The sequence below is a fragment of the Embiotoca jacksoni genome, unplaced genomic scaffold (assembly GCF_022577435.1).
Source record: "Embiotoca jacksoni isolate LCO1_2020_lvr unplaced genomic scaffold, fEmbJac1.0.p SCAF_2, whole genome shotgun sequence".
Lineage (NCBI taxonomy): Eukaryota > Metazoa > Chordata > Actinopteri > Embiotocidae > Embiotoca > Embiotoca jacksoni.
The window spans coordinates 17,994,161-18,012,040 of record NW_027185340.1 but is presented as its reverse complement, the minus strand read 5'-3'; the positions used below and the strand labels follow the sequence as shown (position 1 = coordinate 18,012,040).

Below are 17,880 nucleotides of genomic sequence, written 5' to 3'. Positions count from 1 at the left end.
AGGGGACCTTCATCCTACTGTAGCCAGCAACTCATCTTTTTGCTAAGTAAATAAATGCTTTGGGGCCACAGAGAAATCAATATTGAATATTTTCAACTGTCTCTGACTCAGTAAAGTGTTTCATTTCCTGCACTTTATGAACAGCAGAGTAGATCAGAGGCCACTGAAAGTCATATCAAAGGGAAAATCTGCAGAAATCAAGGCTTCTGATGTGTTATTCTAAGTGCAAATAGAGCAGACACGCACAGGAATCAGTTTACATGTTATAATGTGTGCATTTTTCTTTACGTCAGGTGCAGTGACAACTGTATATGTCTGAACGCCACTACTATCAGTGCATGTAGATTACCAACAGCGGTAGAAGTGAGGAGAGGGAGCAGCTGATTTATTCATAGGCTTTAAAGAGGGGAAAGCCTGGGCTGGGCTTCGTTGACTAGGCGGTGAGTTGGACGGGCACACGGGGCGAAGTGATTAGCATCCGTCACTGTCTGCTCCTTTTAGACAGCGAGAGGGCTGTGACAGATGAAGGCGACACAATCAGGGGTTGAAACACAGAGCATGACAGAAGAAAAGAGGTCCGGGAGGGAAGAGGAAGATGACCCGGAGGTCTGCCGAGAGGAGTGGCAAAGTTGGAACACCAGCTTTTAAGGGTCAAGATAAGAGGGGAATAAAAAAAAAGAAAAAAAAAAAGAAAAGTCCTTTGTGAAGATGTCAGCGTGGGCCTGTAGAGCCTTTGTTGATGTGTGGAAAAGGTTAGAACATGCATTGCTGAAACATCTAAAGCGTACGTTAAAAAGGTAGAGATTAATACAGGGGTATTATGAGAAACTGCTGAAATTCTTCCATTTTATCACAGTGCTTCTCAAATTATCAAAGGGTTCTGCACAAATATGCCAATGGAAATTGTAAGTTATTTGCACTGAGAGCAGAGCTGGAGCACGAGAACATTCCCTCAACATTTGTAGTGGCGCTCCTTTGGTCACACAAGTGTGACTAAAGACTTTGGCTAAAGTGTCTAAAAAGGTTTGACTAAATTTCCCTCTGAAAAGGAAAGTTTCAAAGCGGTGTTTTCTGTGTTTTTAAAGTGATTAAAGGATGGGCTATTTCTGGTCTAAATGACATTATAAAAAAGAAAGAAAAAGCTCTTAAGAGCTCAACTTGTTATTTTTGCATTTTGTATTCCCAGAAACAAACGACTGAGCCAGTGTGGAATCTAAAAATGTCAAAGTAACTGTGAATGTAAAATATGATAATGCATGTGATGTCCAAGCGGATGAATCTTAAATATTATTGGGGTAAACGGTCTGCACTTATACAGCTCTTTATCACTTTAGCGGCCTTAAAGCGCTTCGCACTGCTTCCCATTCACACGCGTTGACACACTCACGGTACGCCATCGGGAGCAACTTGGGGTTGAGTGTCTTGACCAAAGACACTTCGGCATGTGGACAGGACCGCCAACATTTCGATTAGTGGCCAACCCGCTCTACCGTCTTGATTTATTTTAATAAATTTGACATTTATTTCAGCACTTTTTTAGAGTGCCTATAATTCCATACTTTTGTCCATTTTTCAGTCAAACATGTTTTGATGATGTTTTTGATCATCTTGCATAAGGACTGTTTGTTTACTCTCCATCAACAGCGTGTGGTGCAGAATCAGCCTCAACTCTTTGAAAGATTATGTTCCCTAATGACAGTAAGTGGCAACTTTGCATGCTAAAAAAAAAAAACCAAAAAAAACACATTACACTCTAATGGATTCACAACCAAAACCCAAGGGAGCCTAAAGTCAGCGGGATGCTCGAAATGAACAAGTTCATACAACGTTGTCAGGAGGCGAAACTGTAACGTAGCTGCTGAGAAAAAGTCAAAGTCAAAAGCTGAATGAAGAGTCGGCCATCAAAGAGAGCGGCGACGTGATAATCCCTCAAATTTAGGGATAACGGCACACAGTTCAGACTGTCTGTCGGTGGGGGGGGGGGGGGTGGTCTCAGACACTGTGACACAGTTACAGTCCAGTCCAACACCACTACAGAGCAGCTGGCTTCCACTGAACTTCTACAAAAGCTACATCTTTTACATTTTAAAGACATTTTAGTGCAGCGTGCCGGACTGCCGGTCGTCCTCGCTCCTCTGGCCGTCGGTCCCGTATTCAACATGATCTGGATCTGGGTCCTCGAGGATATTCAGCTCTTCCGCCTAGTCTTCCTCTCTCTCATGTATTATGCCGTCATGTTGGCCTTGTTTCCCCTGTACTACATGTAAATGTTGTGCTTGGGTTTTGCCTCCTGTGTTGTTTCCAAGTCTGCCAGGTGGGGATGAGGTCACAAGGCTCAGGTTGTATTGTTGGTTTCAGGATTTTGTATGCTATATGGACCAAAGAGCCCCTTGAGAAAAGTTTTAGATTTTTAAAACTGACCTGATCTTCATTCATCATCTGTGATGTGAAAACATCAGTTTTCCAAACCGCAGGCCTTTGGTCTCTTCCGTACAAGTCATCTGACCGTTCGCTCATCATTCACTCCCACTAAACTAGGCCTGTACCCTTGAACCCAAATAACCAAGAAAAAACTGTTACGATCTTTTTATATATATATAACCTTCTGATCATGCTTAAAAAAAAACATCCTTGAGACTCTCAAAGTATCTTCTCCTGTGTGACTGCTAAAAGCGCAGTCAGCTGTAAAGTCAATGGCACCAAAATATAGGAGAATGTAGCAGTTTCTGGTTCGACAGTACTTCAGCCAACTTCGCAAATATTCAGTGGAGCTCAGTGTCACGCTGAGCTCCACTGAATATCAAACAGCAAACAGGAATGACTCACTCATCACAGATAATTCTGAAGTTCGGTATTTTTGATACTTAAGTTCACACCCTGCCATACTGTCATATGTTACTCTATATACAGTGAGACAGCTTAAACAAAAAAAAAGTTTTTTTAAAGTGCAATGACTGCGCAAAATGCAGGATTTAGATCATCAGCAAAGAACTTTTAAATAAGCAAACCGCTGAGGAAAAGTTTCAGGCATTTCAGATGTTTAGATTCTTCATCATAAAAGAATCCCATCAGGAAAATTGGCTTAAATTCATTCTGCAGCATTGACAACCATCCCCGAAGTTAAAGCCACAGTCATAAAGAACCATCTCCAGAAGGGACATAAGTCACTGAGACACACAACTGTGGCAAGTTCATCAAGGTGTTATCTACATGAGATATAAAGTACATTACACTCTAACAAATGGATCTCTTTCCTGGTGGCAGTTGTAAAATTAGATCTACATGTTTGCACTGGCAGGCGTCAAAAGACAAATTAATGTGACTTTCAGTAACAGCAAAATGTATAATCGACTCTGAAGTCGAACTGAAACAGGTGCACACGAACTAAGTAAATAGTAGTTACTGCAAGTAACTCCAGCTCTACGAGTACAAGACAATGGTTATGGTATCTTCTCTTTAAATGACATCTGTGTATTTGTGAGGAAAGTTATTGTTTGTGTAGTTTGATGAATAAATACATGTGATTTTGCACTTCACACTGTTAGTACCACTAGTACTATGATCTCGATACAACTGTCAAAAAACTGATATATAGAGCTAGCGTCCATATATTCAAATTTTCAGTCTCTAAACTACACTAATACTAATGCAACACAGTCTCCTTTCTCAAAGAAAATATAGCAGTTTGAATTTGGTGAGCACAGACTGAGATGGAGACAAAAGAAGAGTCAATAATATTGAATCTCTAGTCTGAGCTCAGCACAGCATATAATTCAGCGACAATTCTATTTCATAATTCTTCCTGGACAGAGATCTTAGCCGCTGTGGCCACTGACATTTTATACAGCCAAGCTTACATCCAGAGTCTCTGTGGAGTCACCATCCAGGTCTGTATCTGGGCTCCTGCACACTGAGCCAACCCAGACTACTGTGAGTGCTGCAATTACAGTCAGGCCAGTGAGGAAAAACAGTATGATTTACTCACTGGCCTCATTTTTTTAACGGCACCGCCAGACAAGCTTCCTCAGCAACCACCTACACCAAGCTGGTGATCTGGATAAAGGAAACCAAAAAAACCTGAAAAACAACTGCTGAACTCTTAATTTGGCAGGAGATGTTGTTATGTAGCCAGGTTAAATTGTCCAATGTCTCAAAAAGTCGACTAAAACGGATTCATGTGCAGTCGTTGTATTAGAAATGTATTTTCTTTGAAAAAAAAAAAAACTGTGAGTAAAGCGAGTTCACAGGACCTCTGGACAATAAAAAGGTGGTTTTGTCAAGTGCAGGTGTTAAGTTTTTTCACACTTGATGATGCTAACTATTTAAAACCAAAAGAATATTTGTAAAACATGAACAGTTTTTCTTTCTCTCTTAGTAAATTGTGTCTCATTGCATTTGTGAATGAGAGGACATGTTATTTGACTAAGATTCACAAACAACAAATTCTCAAGCAAATTTTCGCCTTGTCTTACTTGCACAAATACGCCCGCTCAGGTTAAATATTAACAACTCGGGCAGATGCAAATTCGTGAACATTCGCATGTTTGCAACGACTTTGCGTTTGGTCTGCGGTACCTGATAGAATTTCATGAAAAGGATAAATAATTCTGTGTTGAAAGTTGGATATGTGCCAGATCAGAAAAAAAAACGTCTGAGAGACCAGATTTCATCAAAACACCAGGGTATGGGTTCTATTATATTTGTCTTTTTTAAAATGTAAAACTACAAAAAACTGGAAAGGCGGGAAAAACAAAATAACTCAAGACGTCGTCATGAAAGGGGATTGCTGTTTTTGTGTCCAAAGATAAACGTCACATAAATCTGACCTTGTAAAATAATCCTTTGCCTTTTTGTGGCGTCCGTTTCTGGAAAACAAAACGCAATGATGGTACAAAGTGGGCGAAATGAGACAGCCAATATGTCGGAGCCATAAGGAGGGTTTATGTTGTAGTCAACGTGGGGCACAAACAACAGCGGCAGAACAACACTAGAATCCGTGCCTGTTTGCACAGGGAAGAGGCATTATAATGAGCCCAAATAAATCTAATTAGTTTTAATGTGAGTGATCTTTATGGAGGAAGCTTCCAGGCTGATAGTGTAGAAGAAAATAAATTATGGACTTGAGAAGTATTTACTCCAGACTGCAGCCTTGGCAAAACATCTACGACACATAAATAGGCGTTGGGGCCTGTGAGGGTGAGATATGCAGTCTACTCAGAGAATGAACGGTGAAATCAGCCTCCCGACTAAAAGTGCTAAACAATATCAATAAAGTACACATAACTCCTGCCAATTCATTACCGGAAGGAGGATAATGCAGTCATGTTGTCTCAAGCGGACAGAAAAAAATGGCAGCTGCAAAGAGCTCGGCCTGCCCTCGGAAATTAATGGTACTCATCAAGAAATAAAAGAGCCGTAAAAAGCCGGTCTGTTTTCACCCACAACGGGATGACTTCTTGAATTGACTGAGGACGCCTTGGACAGGCGTGTGCCAGTGAATTCTTCGGAGGTGTTGGATGAGAAAGACATGCATTATACAGCCCCAGCCAAATTGGAACACCAATGGTGACAGTGTTAAGCCTGTCTGCCTGTCTGATTTGCTCACAGCCATCAGCTCTAAATACAATTTGTCAGCTCCATAAATGCCGAACAGAATCTGTGATAGTTTGATAAAATGGAGCTATCCGAAGCCTTTATATGCCCGAGACTGTGCTTTTCGCTAGAGCCACCGAACAAGAGACGCAGGGCAGAACATGGAGGGCTCGGATGTGCCAAAATTCTATATGGTTGGGATACCAAGGCCGCCTGCCCAGGCTCTCATGAATAAAACAGAAATGCTCCAGTATAATATTTGCATAAAATTAATTCTGAGCTTGTCAGCTGTAATTATCAGCTAACCAGTTGAATTTGTCTGAATCTTCTTTTGCATTCCTCCTGTGAAAAGTTAAAAAGTGGTCAGTGAGCAAAAGAAGTGCAAAAGATAAACACATTTCAATCTACAGCCAATCACAGAAGTGTTGGTGACTAACCTCTACGGTACCATTGGCTCTTGATACTGACATCCTTCCAAGTTGGCCTTCACTTTTATTACTGGTTAGTCCAGTTGATACCAGGCTGATTGTTTCAGGATTTTCAATGGTAATATCAAGCGGCAACCAACAGCGACGTCACCCGTTGGTTTGTGAACGGCCGTTACGAAGCCGAAGCCTCCAGTTCGGATTTTGTCCGTCGCCATCTTGCTAGTTCGGAGCGGTTTGGAAACAGAAGTGACCATATTTGGATGAACTGGGGAGGAGCCAGCGGTGGATCTGACTCCATATGATTGGAAACCCGACGATACTACGTCCCACCAACCGATAGCTGTAACCTGACTGCACCACAGGCCTGTCAATCAAACAGACACGCCCCCCCAAAACACATCTTTTTAAAGCATATTTTCTAAATAATGACGGGATTTTATTCAGATGGACCACCAGAAAACTAATAAGAAGAAGTGACTTTAGCTTGCATGGAAAACATTTACTGACTAAGAATTTTATGAGACTAGATGAATGGGAGTCTACGGAACCGGAGGGTTTTTGGAGCCAACCTCTAGTGGCACTCGGCGGTATTACAGTTTAAGGCACCGCCACATCCGCCTCATTCTTCAGACCCAGAAGCTATGTCCACTTTTATGTACAGTCTATGGGTGATATTGATATTTGAAAGAAAAACTATCACTAACTATTGCATCAGTGGACATTCAGTTTTTGCATCAATACATAAAGAAGGCTCACTTATATTTGTTTAAAATGTATACTTGTTTTTAGCTACCGAGGTATGTTTTGAGGAGGAGGTTTCACAGTTGAAAATCTGTTGGACGGATGAGATAATTGCAACACTCTTTCCCAGTGACCACCAAGTGACACTTTTGCACTGCAAATTATTGCTATTTACTGGCCAACATACAGGATGTGCAAATACCAATATACTTGTGATAAACTCGAACTGTACTATCAGTCATGTACCGGCGTCAGCCTAGTTCAACATTAGGTGTAAAAAGAAACAGGACTGGTTTCATGAACAGGTAAAACAAAAGGACATGACTGTTCAGCACAGCGAAGGGAACACAGAAGACAGTGAAGCTGCAGCCTGTAAGATGAAGGTGAGAACACAAACACAGCTGCGGGAGACAAGTACGAAAGGCACAACAACTCCTTTGGAGAACCTCTGAAAGCTGAACGTGTCAGCAGTCTATCGCCTGATTACCACACGTTAAAGGGAAGGCACAACTTGGCTTACAGGCAAAGACTCTATGCTTGGACAAGCTCCCACGCAGGTCCATAATTTCAGGAATGAGAGGGGAACCCCTGCTGTGCGAGGCAAGACTAATTTTACTATGCAAGACGTGCAACAGTACTTTTACTCGAGTAAGACATCCTGGTCTTCTTTTCACCCCTGGCGTCATCCACTGTACTAAAGCCATGCACATTTGCTGGGTGGGAGACGACACACTTTCCATATGCGCCGTTTTAAAGCTACAGTGTCCTGCTGAAGGAGCCTGAACTGCGTGTCACTCTGAGGCTGTGTCCACCTCGCGTTAACGTGCCTCCTGGCAAGATTTAAGCCGCATGTTCCCATCTGGCATTTCTTGCACCTCAACATGCGTCCCGAATGACAACTTAAGATCAGATCTCACTTCCCAGCTCTGTATGCAAATGAACGTGTACGCCGCGTCGCCAGAAATATACACGTTAATAAGCCCGAGAACGGGAACCTGAACAAGCTCGTTGTGTTTTAAATCGCTAAAAAGCTGCTTCATAGGCCCGGGACGGATTGAGGACACACTGCGTTTCCGCCGCGAAGAACACGTGCTCACGGGCGTCCCAGACCACCTCCGAACGGGGCCCGAGCAGATCGGCTCTCAATGCTCCCTCGGTGCCTTTCCACCTTTACTTTTGCTGGAACATGTCAATGCCAAGTACTTCCTGATTATTAGCCGAAGACAACGAAATGTTGAGTCATCTTTCCTTCAGATGTTTTGCGTTCCGGTCGAATTGGTTTCAATGACTTACTGTGTACTTCATATTATTTCAGCCGGTCAGTGCTTTCATTTAATGTTCAGTTGAAGAAAGGGAAGTGAGACTTTCACGTCGGGCTGGAGAGCTTATTCTGCACGGTACGGATAAGTCACGATGAGTCAACTAAGCTGCCACGGGGTCTTGATCCCACGCACAGCTATAACAGTGCAAACTTCGTCTAAGGCGAACAAGTACGGGCGTTTAAAATGTTTTTGACCCACTAACAGGCAGACAAGGGGGGAGTTTAACAACTTTGACGTATCCTGGTCACTAAAAGGCCATCTCCTGTCAACATGTCTACAGGGAATGACACAAAAAGTCAAAACTGCAGACAGATTTCACATTCAGTCCACGTGCCTGCTGTGTCTATTTATAGTTACTATCGCTAAACTTTGATATCGATGAGCGCTAATTGTGGGAAGCCATGTTTCTCTCACCTCTTACAAACGCATGAGCTCATTCATCAGGAAATTGCTTTGCAGATAGACTTTCATTAATCAAAATGTATAACCTTATCCATGTCTAAAAGTATGACAAGCCATCCCCATTGACATTAAGCTGTGCCCGACCCTTCAAGGACACAAAAACAAGCAGGAATCAAAGTTGAGCACGGAGACCATTTCAAAAAAAAAAAGAAACACCGTAATGACACGGAGAGACTAAAGAAGATAAAAAGGGAACCGGTTTTTAGAGCCGTTTAGCTTTACTAATTTCGTACAGTGGATTCAGATATAATAAAAGACACATTAAAAGCACACAGCATGCAGAGCCACACACAGAGCCAAAGATGAAGAGCACGTTAAAACAAATCAGCGGTTGTGATTTGCCTCAAATCAGAGGCAGTCTGAAGACGCAGTTTGAAAGCAATAATGTAATGAGGCCGATGGGAGCTTTGGTCTCATCAGACAGTCGTCTCATTTCTTCCATCACTGGCTCCCCTTGTCTCAGTTGTGATTTACTTTCAAAATCAATCCGAGCTATCCCGGAGACAGTCAAAGACATTTCCTCCCAAATGCCAATGGGCAACAGATGGTTATGAATACAAAAGCACATTTTGTATTCATTCACCTTTTCTCATGTGTCTCACCAATCGTTTAACGTTTTTACATTTAAATGATATATTATACACATTGACTACAAGTGTCCAGAATTCAAATACCGCTGCAACGTACTTTCAAGTGACATGTTTGAACTATACAAATACCACTTTGACATATCTAATTAAAATAAACTAATCAATGAAATGAGTGTCAGGAAATGATATCTGCAACAATAACAAACAATCATTCAACAAATCTCCGTTTAGAAGGTTAAAAAAATGCTTTAGTTGTTTTGTCAAATGTGTCATTTTCATGATATTCTCTGTTTTGTTATTATTAAAAAGTGTTTCTCTTTTTGGTTTTGGATAGCTGGGTGGACAAAAGAAGAAATCTCAAAGACTGCAGTTTGGCCACAAAAATCTTCAAACAACACCTTCATCATAAGAGTCTGTTGGCAAAAATATTCAAATTAGCACTTTGATTTCAAAGAAATAGTTTTGAAGAAAAACAACTGACAAATGATTTGATAAATCATCTCACGACCTTCATCGATAGATTGAGTTTGTTCTGTTGCCATGGAGATTGTTTGAGTTGAGAACAACAATCTCCGGCTTCAATTTAGCTAAAAGCTCCAGGAATTTTCCAGTAAGTGGACTTGAATAAATTCTTTCTTTTTTTGATATTCATTGGTGATACAATCCCTTTTATGTTGCTCCAAAGAACTGAGACCATACTACCTAAAAATATGTTTCCAGTAAAATATACCCCATCCAAGTCCCATCAATAATATCAGCTCACTGACTTACTGGCTGGAATATAAATAATATTCGCACAAATCGTACCAGTAGGATAAACATGATCTTGCAAATAGCAGAACTGGGATACAAATTGATGATGAACACTCGAGGTAATAGATCTGTTGTTATACTGCTGTAGAGTGTCCAACATGTAAGCTTCAACTCGTCCAAAGTCTGAGCTTACATTGGCTTTAAAAAGTTCTTCCTGGTTCTTCCTGAGTCGGGTTATTTATTTATTTCCATTGGCAGAGAAACGTAACTAAATCTATTGAATGTGATTTCTTGTGTCAGTGAGCAAAGTTAATAAAAGCTCTAATACATCATCGGGAATTACGGTAAAATCTCAAGGCTTTGGCAACAAACCAAGTTTACACAGAGACCATGTTCTAACATCCTCGAGAATGAAAATTACTTGTGATGCATATATTTGTAGAACCGTGTAATACTTAGAAAAATTAGAGCGGTAAGGTGGCCGCAACTCGTGTGTTAAATAATCATTAATGAAAATGAATGAACATAATCGTGCACAATCAACGGTCAAAGAGACATGCACTGACAGAGATCTTTTTTTTTTTTTCTTCTATGGCATAGCTCTGCTGCCTGTCCTGTTGTCAGCGCTCCCCCTCGGTGTGCTACAGAGCATAGTTCATCTCCGGCCATACGTGCTGCTGAGACTGAAGTTTTATATAGCATAAGCAGAGAAATACCAACCAATCTATTCATCCTGTATATTTTATAAACTTCACTTGGATTATAAAACTAAAAAAAAAAAACTAAAAAAAAAAAATAATAATAAATCCCAACCTTGAGATAAGTAATACATGAAAAATTGTTGAGACTGCACAGACGGAGGCATTCAAGTGATGATCCTGCATGGACACCTTAAGGCCCACCCATGGGACGTATCTTACAGGAAAACCATTTTCATTCTGGTCTTAAAATGTGGCTTCCCAGGAGCAAGGCCAATAAGATGGTTCATTTATCATGCTGAAAGTTTTCATTAGGACCAGCACCATGTTCCAGTTCCTTATTTGGCAGACTTATTTACCCTTGACTCATTTGGCTTTTTCAAAAGGGAGAATGTACGAACTGCTGTGAACATTCAATCCAGATGAGAAAATGTCCAAGTTCTTCTATGTCGTCACACTTTCTGTTATTAGACATGTTTGTATTATTAACCTCTATGCACTTCTGACATGGGTTACCAGGCATTGCTCTGTATCCAGTCAGACCCAACCGAAAACCATCATTTATATAGTATCGCTTTTTAAAAAATATACAAAGCATTATAACACCAAGTTCATAGGGCTGGCAACCCCTTCAGGGAGCTGCAGTTTATGCAATACAAGAGTGTTAATGACAACGATTTTGAAATACCAAAGGGCAAGCTAAGTCAGTGATGAACACATTTTAAAAACTAAATTAACTGAAGACTACGCTGACCTAATTTTAATTAATTTGTTCGCTAAAAATCCAATTTCTTTTTTCACCATGACCTTCTTTAATGTGCTTCTTCTGTCCAAATGATAAACCCAAAGATATTGAGGTTGCAATTACAGAAAAAATAAAAATAAATACATGTATATATGTATCAAAACTATATATCAAAAGGATTGGGTAACACACATGGCATTATCGATTCAAACTAAATGCAATACCTTTGTCAGCTTACTATTATTTTTGCTGCTTCGTGTCCAGGGTGAACCCTGCCTTCACCCAAAGTGAGCTGGGATAGGCTTCAGCTTATTTGGCTTTCTTGAAGAAAATTTTACTTTGTTGATTCTTGTTGTTGTGAATTTGTACCCTCATGGTTGAAATGCACTTATTGTAAGTCGCTTTGGATAAAAGGGTCAGCTAAATGTAATGTAATGTAATATTTCAGCAACCACACTTCACCAGCCTCAGCTCCAGCCAGGCGCCACCTCTCTTTCCATTTGATGATTAGCAGGGAGGTGAATCTGAGACAAGGACTACCAACATGGTGATAATCTGAGCATCCCGGACCTGAGCTTCAGAACCTCTCTTTAGTAAACCTACAGGTGATATCACGAAGGCTGCATCCAATTTCATGTGCAGTCTATCGTCAACAATTCAAGAACATATAGCGAAACAGACACCAACACGCGCTGTGAATTGCTGACGAACTGTCAGTTTCTTATGCAACCGTCACGTTCTGCTTTTCCTGCCTTCTGATGCAGCAGATGTTCTGCATGCATGCTGAAGATGTGTCGTCAGCACCCGCTAGAGTGATGAAGAGCAATGACAACAACCGCAAGGACGAGAGGCGAGGACCGCACGAAGGCAGCGCGCGCACACGCCAACAGAGACCGTCGTACACAGTGCGTTGTGCAGGTCTTACACTGCTGCACTTTTTGGATTAGCTACGTGGGGCTTTTTGAAATGATTTAAGAAGCAGGGAAAGCGTCATTTTCCAACATCAAAGCACTGAGCGTCAAATACTTTTGAAAGTGCATTGGATTTGAGCTATATTAATCTATTTTGTGTCTCTTTGTTGGTCTTGGCATCCTCCCATAACGACACATCATATGAACAACAGAGACCCATTGGCACAGGAAAAGGAGCTTCTGCTTTTTAAAACAATAGCAGCCACGTGCAAGAAAAAGGCAGACTAAAGAAGCAAGACGCAAGTATGGCAAACAGGCAGTAGCACGCGCAGACCGGAGGCTCTCCGAGCTGTCTCATTTACAAAAGCCCATGATTAATTGAGATGTATAACCACTGCTCAGAGGAGTAATTCAATCACAGACATGGTGAGACCAAAAGCTTTGACATTTGTGAGAGTCAACGCCTTCGCCGAGCTCGACAAAAATATCAATTATCTTGGCATAAGCAAAGCCACCTCTTTGGTTTTAGTTCACAAGAAGAGGATTCCTTCTGACGTAGACGCGACGATGAGGATAAGAAGACTGAGCCAGTGATAAGAAGCAATATAATCTTCCCTGCTCAATTTTGATTCCAGAGGTAACAGCTGCAATTGTCATAGTGGATGAAAAGCTGCTCGATGTTTCCGGGCTGCGCGTGAGGCTGAAGTCACTTCGGCTTTCCAGCAATCTGACAGGAAACAGCTCGAGGCGGGAAGATGAACTCGTAATAGTTTGCGGTGACAGTGAGGTATTGGGAGCACGGGCGATCGTGACGACGTTATCAGTCACCGTGTGATCGTAGACTGACAGACGAAGTGAACGGTCTGACGGCGGGCAGAGAGTTGTGAGGATGAGCGCCGTCAACATTACAGGAGCAATCATTTTGAACCAGCTAACCTTAATGCGCTGAGATACAGTCATGTCTCCCATGTGACCCAGAGTCATCCTGTAATCGGGAGGGGTACATCAAACCGAGGTCCAAGTGTCTCACAGACAGACAAGAGGACAGCGCGCATGTAGAAGCTGGCGTCAGTGTCTCGCATAACAACAGATGAGTCGTGTTGCTTCAAGCAGAAACGAGCAATGATGTGAACTTGCGTGTTAATAAAAAACACTTCATAATGTCCTGTTCACTCTGCAGAATAAACATCCTCCAAATCAAAAGCAGAACGAGTCAGATTTTTCCGAGGGCTACGTAATGCTCAAATGTTTCCAATACCGGTGCCAGTGTGAATATCTGGTAGGGCTGTTACTTTTTCCAAAGATTACATTGAACGAATATCAAACAACACGCAACTTAATTACTTCCAACCTAATAAGCCACATGTAGACTGTAAATTTTGAATTCGAACGGGTCACTGCAGTTCAAATTGTGATTCTTTTTGAATGCACGTTAGAATTTCCAATAAAAAAAAAAAAAGTGACAGCCCTAATATCTTGACAACAATACCAGTTCCTTTTAATACCAATTTTAATCTTCTTTCATTTTCATGCAGTTTAGTGGTGGAGATTGTAAAGGTTATTTTACGTAGCTGCAATTTACAAAATGCCCTGTGAACGCCTCACATGCAGATGACTTGGAGACGCTACAATTTGCAGATGCCCCCTAAATGCCAATTTTTTTTGATACTGAAGCAATTAGGTTGGTCCCACAAAAGTTTTAAAGTTCGGTTCCGAGCCCCAAACATTTGACCGCACGAGTAACTCGGGCGTGCGCGTTGAGTTAAACACACTTTCCACAGCATGTCAGAATAAATGCAGCCAGCCAGACAGTATATCAAGTTTGATATGAAAGCGGGACTTCTCATATCTATCTGTAAAGTGTCAAAAACTGCCCAATCTTGTTTGACCAACAGTCCAAAACACAAAAACTTCTCTGTTTACGAAGACAAACGACCAAGAAAAGCGGCAAATATTCGATGTTTAGAGGCAGGACCAAGACGGTGTTTGGGAGGTTTTGTTTTCCACTATTTTAAAATGAAAAATGATTCGACAATGAATCGATTATCAGTAGAAGTAGATGCAGATGGGTTTTTTTTTCTCGCTGGACGGACCGATTCATCAATCAACCATTCAGACAAACAAGCAGAGATCACGCACCAGAGCCCATTTATTTTAAGGCTGATGTTTAAACTGTCATCCAGCACGCAGACTTTTAGCAAGACCTGTCAGGATATATCTGATTCAGCTGAGCAGGTAACCAACTGTGAGCGCCATCTGCACCAAACAATTTCCTCGAGGAAATTCCGCTGCGAGTAACCCAAAGCTGACGTTTGACCACATGGCTGCCGGTGTTAAATGTACAAATGCATTTAACCCCGTGAACATTTTGCATGCTATTTCCATTAAAACCCACGAAGCCTCATCCGAGGGTCATAATTTGGTCAAATCTGAACACAACGATGTCATATCGGACAAGTGAAATCACGATTTATCCCCCTCCTCTTTCAAGTCCCATTTCCAGCTCTCGCGATCAATGAGGATAAACTCTATAAAGCTGCTTAGAAACAATATAAAATATGCTCCATTATCTATAATAATCAAATGTAGACCTTTTCGGCGGCATCTAACGTAATCCAGTTAATCATAAATTCAGGATTAAAGTGTAAAGAGGCACTACTATCAACTAATGCAGTTTCCCCTCATGCTGTTTGACCAAAACAAACAAACAAACACAGGCTTAAAATAAGATAAATCCATGACAACACTGTAAATCCTGTGAGCAAATCCAGAGCAACTATTCAGTCCATAAGAAAAAAGACAAACAACAGGGAGTGGAGACTGCCTTTTCGTTTAATTTATACACTAGCAGTGCATTTTGACAGCATGTAGTGACTATGTCAAAAGCCTGCAGATAAAGAGAAGCAAAGACAGAGGAAAAGCAGCCAAAGGTGCAAAGGTTTAACAATAACTGGACCACCGCAGGGACTGAGACGGACTCAAATAGATGTCCTTTTTCACGGGTGTGTAGTAGTTTAAAGAAAGCTATCGTGTTAAACTTGTATTGGTATTGTTTGTGTTCATTATCCTCTCAACTAAATGAAAACTGTTGGTATTTTGCTGCAGAATCTTTCAAGTTGTGCGTATCCTGCTTTTCAGCATCAACAGCAATTGTCACTGTTCGGACTGGGACATTTGAAGCACCTTATACTACTGTATTGATGGTGGGGTTTTTTTTTTGGCACAATTGACAGCACACATGTTTACAAAAGACAATATCTCCCAGCTGATATATTTCAACCAGAATCTTTAATACGGTGTAGTCAGCAAAAGCTCATCCAACACAGTAAATCACAGGGTGGCGACAACAATGGCTGCCCAGGGCTGATTAAGACTTTGTCATTAAATTCACATGACCTTTACTTAACTGTGCTTGAAATCAGATCACCATGACCACCATCGTCCTGGCAGACTACTAAAGGAACCTTAAATCAAAATTTTTTTTTTTTTTTTAAAAAAACCCTGTCCTGAACAGCAATTTGCGAGAGCCTCGAGGCTAATTCGTGCCGATTTCCACGGCATACTGTATGAGCCACTTGAAGAGAAGCCATTCAGTTACTGCTTCCAGTGGCTGCAAAAAAAAAAAAAAACAACAACAACAACAACAACAACAACAAAAAACATGCAGAGCTCAGTCAGTGGGTGTTCCACCACCAACCTGTTAAGAGGCAGACCGGAGATTGAAAAATGTACATCTGTGAAACAATCCTTAATGCTGACCTCAACAAGTCGAACTGAAACCTTGATTTCACAACCACAGAAAATAGTGACTCTTGAGCCATGAAATGAGAACTGTGGAAGAGGCACCAGAAGTGCCCTCCCCTCTTCCTCCCCACCACCACCACCACCACACACCACACACCACCCCCCCCCCCCCCACACACACACACACACACACACACACACACACACACAGACAAGATCCATCCTCAAAGTAATGGTGGACATTATCTATCCATGATTCCATCCATCAAAAGTACCCGTGATTTAAGCGATTGTTATCTCATCACACAACGGCAGACTATTTACAAAGTTGTTGTCTTGTCTCCCGCTGCCGTCCCCTGCCGACAACAGTTATGTGGGCAGGATTTGACGAAAAGGTAAACGGCCCTTAAATAATCCACCCTAGTTTATTATTGAGGTAGGATGTCACTCGTCTCGCAATGCCTTTTGCTCTCTGGGAGAGAGAGAGAACAAAAAATAAGGCGCTCCGCACATTACAGACACACGGCCACATACTCTCTCTCTCTATATATATATATAATGGCCCACTCGCAGCCGGACTGTGTTTTGTATTTGCTCAGAGACGCGATAGATATGTTTGAACGTGTTACTGCATCCCCAGTTTGAAGTACAGCCCGCTGTGGACCGGCAACAATCACACACACACAAAAAAAAAAAAGAACCTCAAATGCAAATGTGACGAAAAGCGAGCTGTCAACGTCCGAGTCCAAAACGTGCCGCTTCCATGCAAATATCCACCGTGTTTGTTTGTTTTTTTTGTTGTTGTTGTTTTTGTTTTGTTTTTTACTTAAAAGTGAAAACCGGGAGAAGGTAAAAAAAAAAAACGACTTTCGATCACAAACTCGACACGTTAGCTCGGAGTCCACCTTGCACGGACTTGCGCAACAAAGTTTCCCGTTAGGTTCAAGAGTGAAATTAATTCGGCACCCCCCCAAAAAAAAAAAAAAGATATCGCACATTTCTTGGCAAAAAAAAAAAAAAAAAAAACGTGATTTAAATATCCCAAAGCGCGCGTGTTAACTTGGGTTTTGATAGTAGACGACAAAAATCGCCCAGGCGAAAGTGTGTCACCGGTACACAAAAACATTGTTGCCAGCAGCCGAAAAAAAACTCGACAGCTAAACTCCCGACGGCGGTAGAGGAATCTCAGCTCCGAGCGACTCCGCGGGGGGAGGAAAGAGACGCAAAAGAAGAGCGGCCGGTCCGGACTCACCCTGGAACAAGGAGGAAGTCCGAACAGTCCCGGTTGAGAAGAAGCCCGCGGTCCTCAGCAGCTCCGCGGTCCGAGCTCCACATCCACATCCAGCAGTCTTAGTCCTCCTCTCCCTCTTCTCCCTCCTCCTCCTCCTCCTCCTCGGCTTGCCTCTACAGCTGCTGGATAAGTTTGCTGACGTCAACAAGCTCTCGGTCTCAGCCGGCAAAGCTCTTTGGTCGCAAGTCGAATAATACATGGAAAAAAAAAAAAAAAAAAAAAGACGCCCCCGGAAAGAATCGGGGAGGCAGGCTCCACATCGAGGCTGCCCCGTTCAAGACAATGGCTATATATTATATATTATTATTATTATTTATTTATTTTTTAAAGTTCTCCTCCGCTGTGAAAAGAAAAGTAAAGTCCATATCGTGGCTGAATCTCATTTTAAAATACGTATGAAAAATGATTTTTTTTTTTTTTTTTTTTTTTTTTTTTAATGAACTGTTCCATTCGTGACTTGTTAAAGGAAGTTATGAAGCAGCCGCGTTCGCATTTTGTTCTGATTCACTTCGAAATCAGCAAGTTGTCTTTTGAAATAGGTTTGACATTAAACAAGCTAAATTAGATCGAGTTTCCTGCCAGCTGTCAGCCTACAATTGCTGC

The 17,880-nt window shown here is 41.6% G+C and overlaps 1 protein-coding gene across 4 annotated transcripts in view; it reads right to left on the bottom strand.

Moving 5' to 3' along the window:
* gulp1a (GULP PTB domain containing engulfment adaptor 1a) overlaps nucleotides 1-17,425 on the bottom strand; it is an 82,982-nt gene extending 65,557 nt beyond the window's left edge. For 3 of the 4 annotated variants that reach the window (XM_069154848.1, XM_069154847.1, XM_069154846.1), the window contains exon 1: nucleotides 17,239-17,425. The gene's annotated coding sequence lies outside the window, so the exon portion shown is untranslated. The remainder of the gene's footprint in view (nucleotides 1-17,238) is intronic. The other variant, XM_069154850.1, reaches the window with a different exon arrangement.
* Between the last annotated feature and the right edge of the window lie 455 nt (nucleotides 17,426-17,880).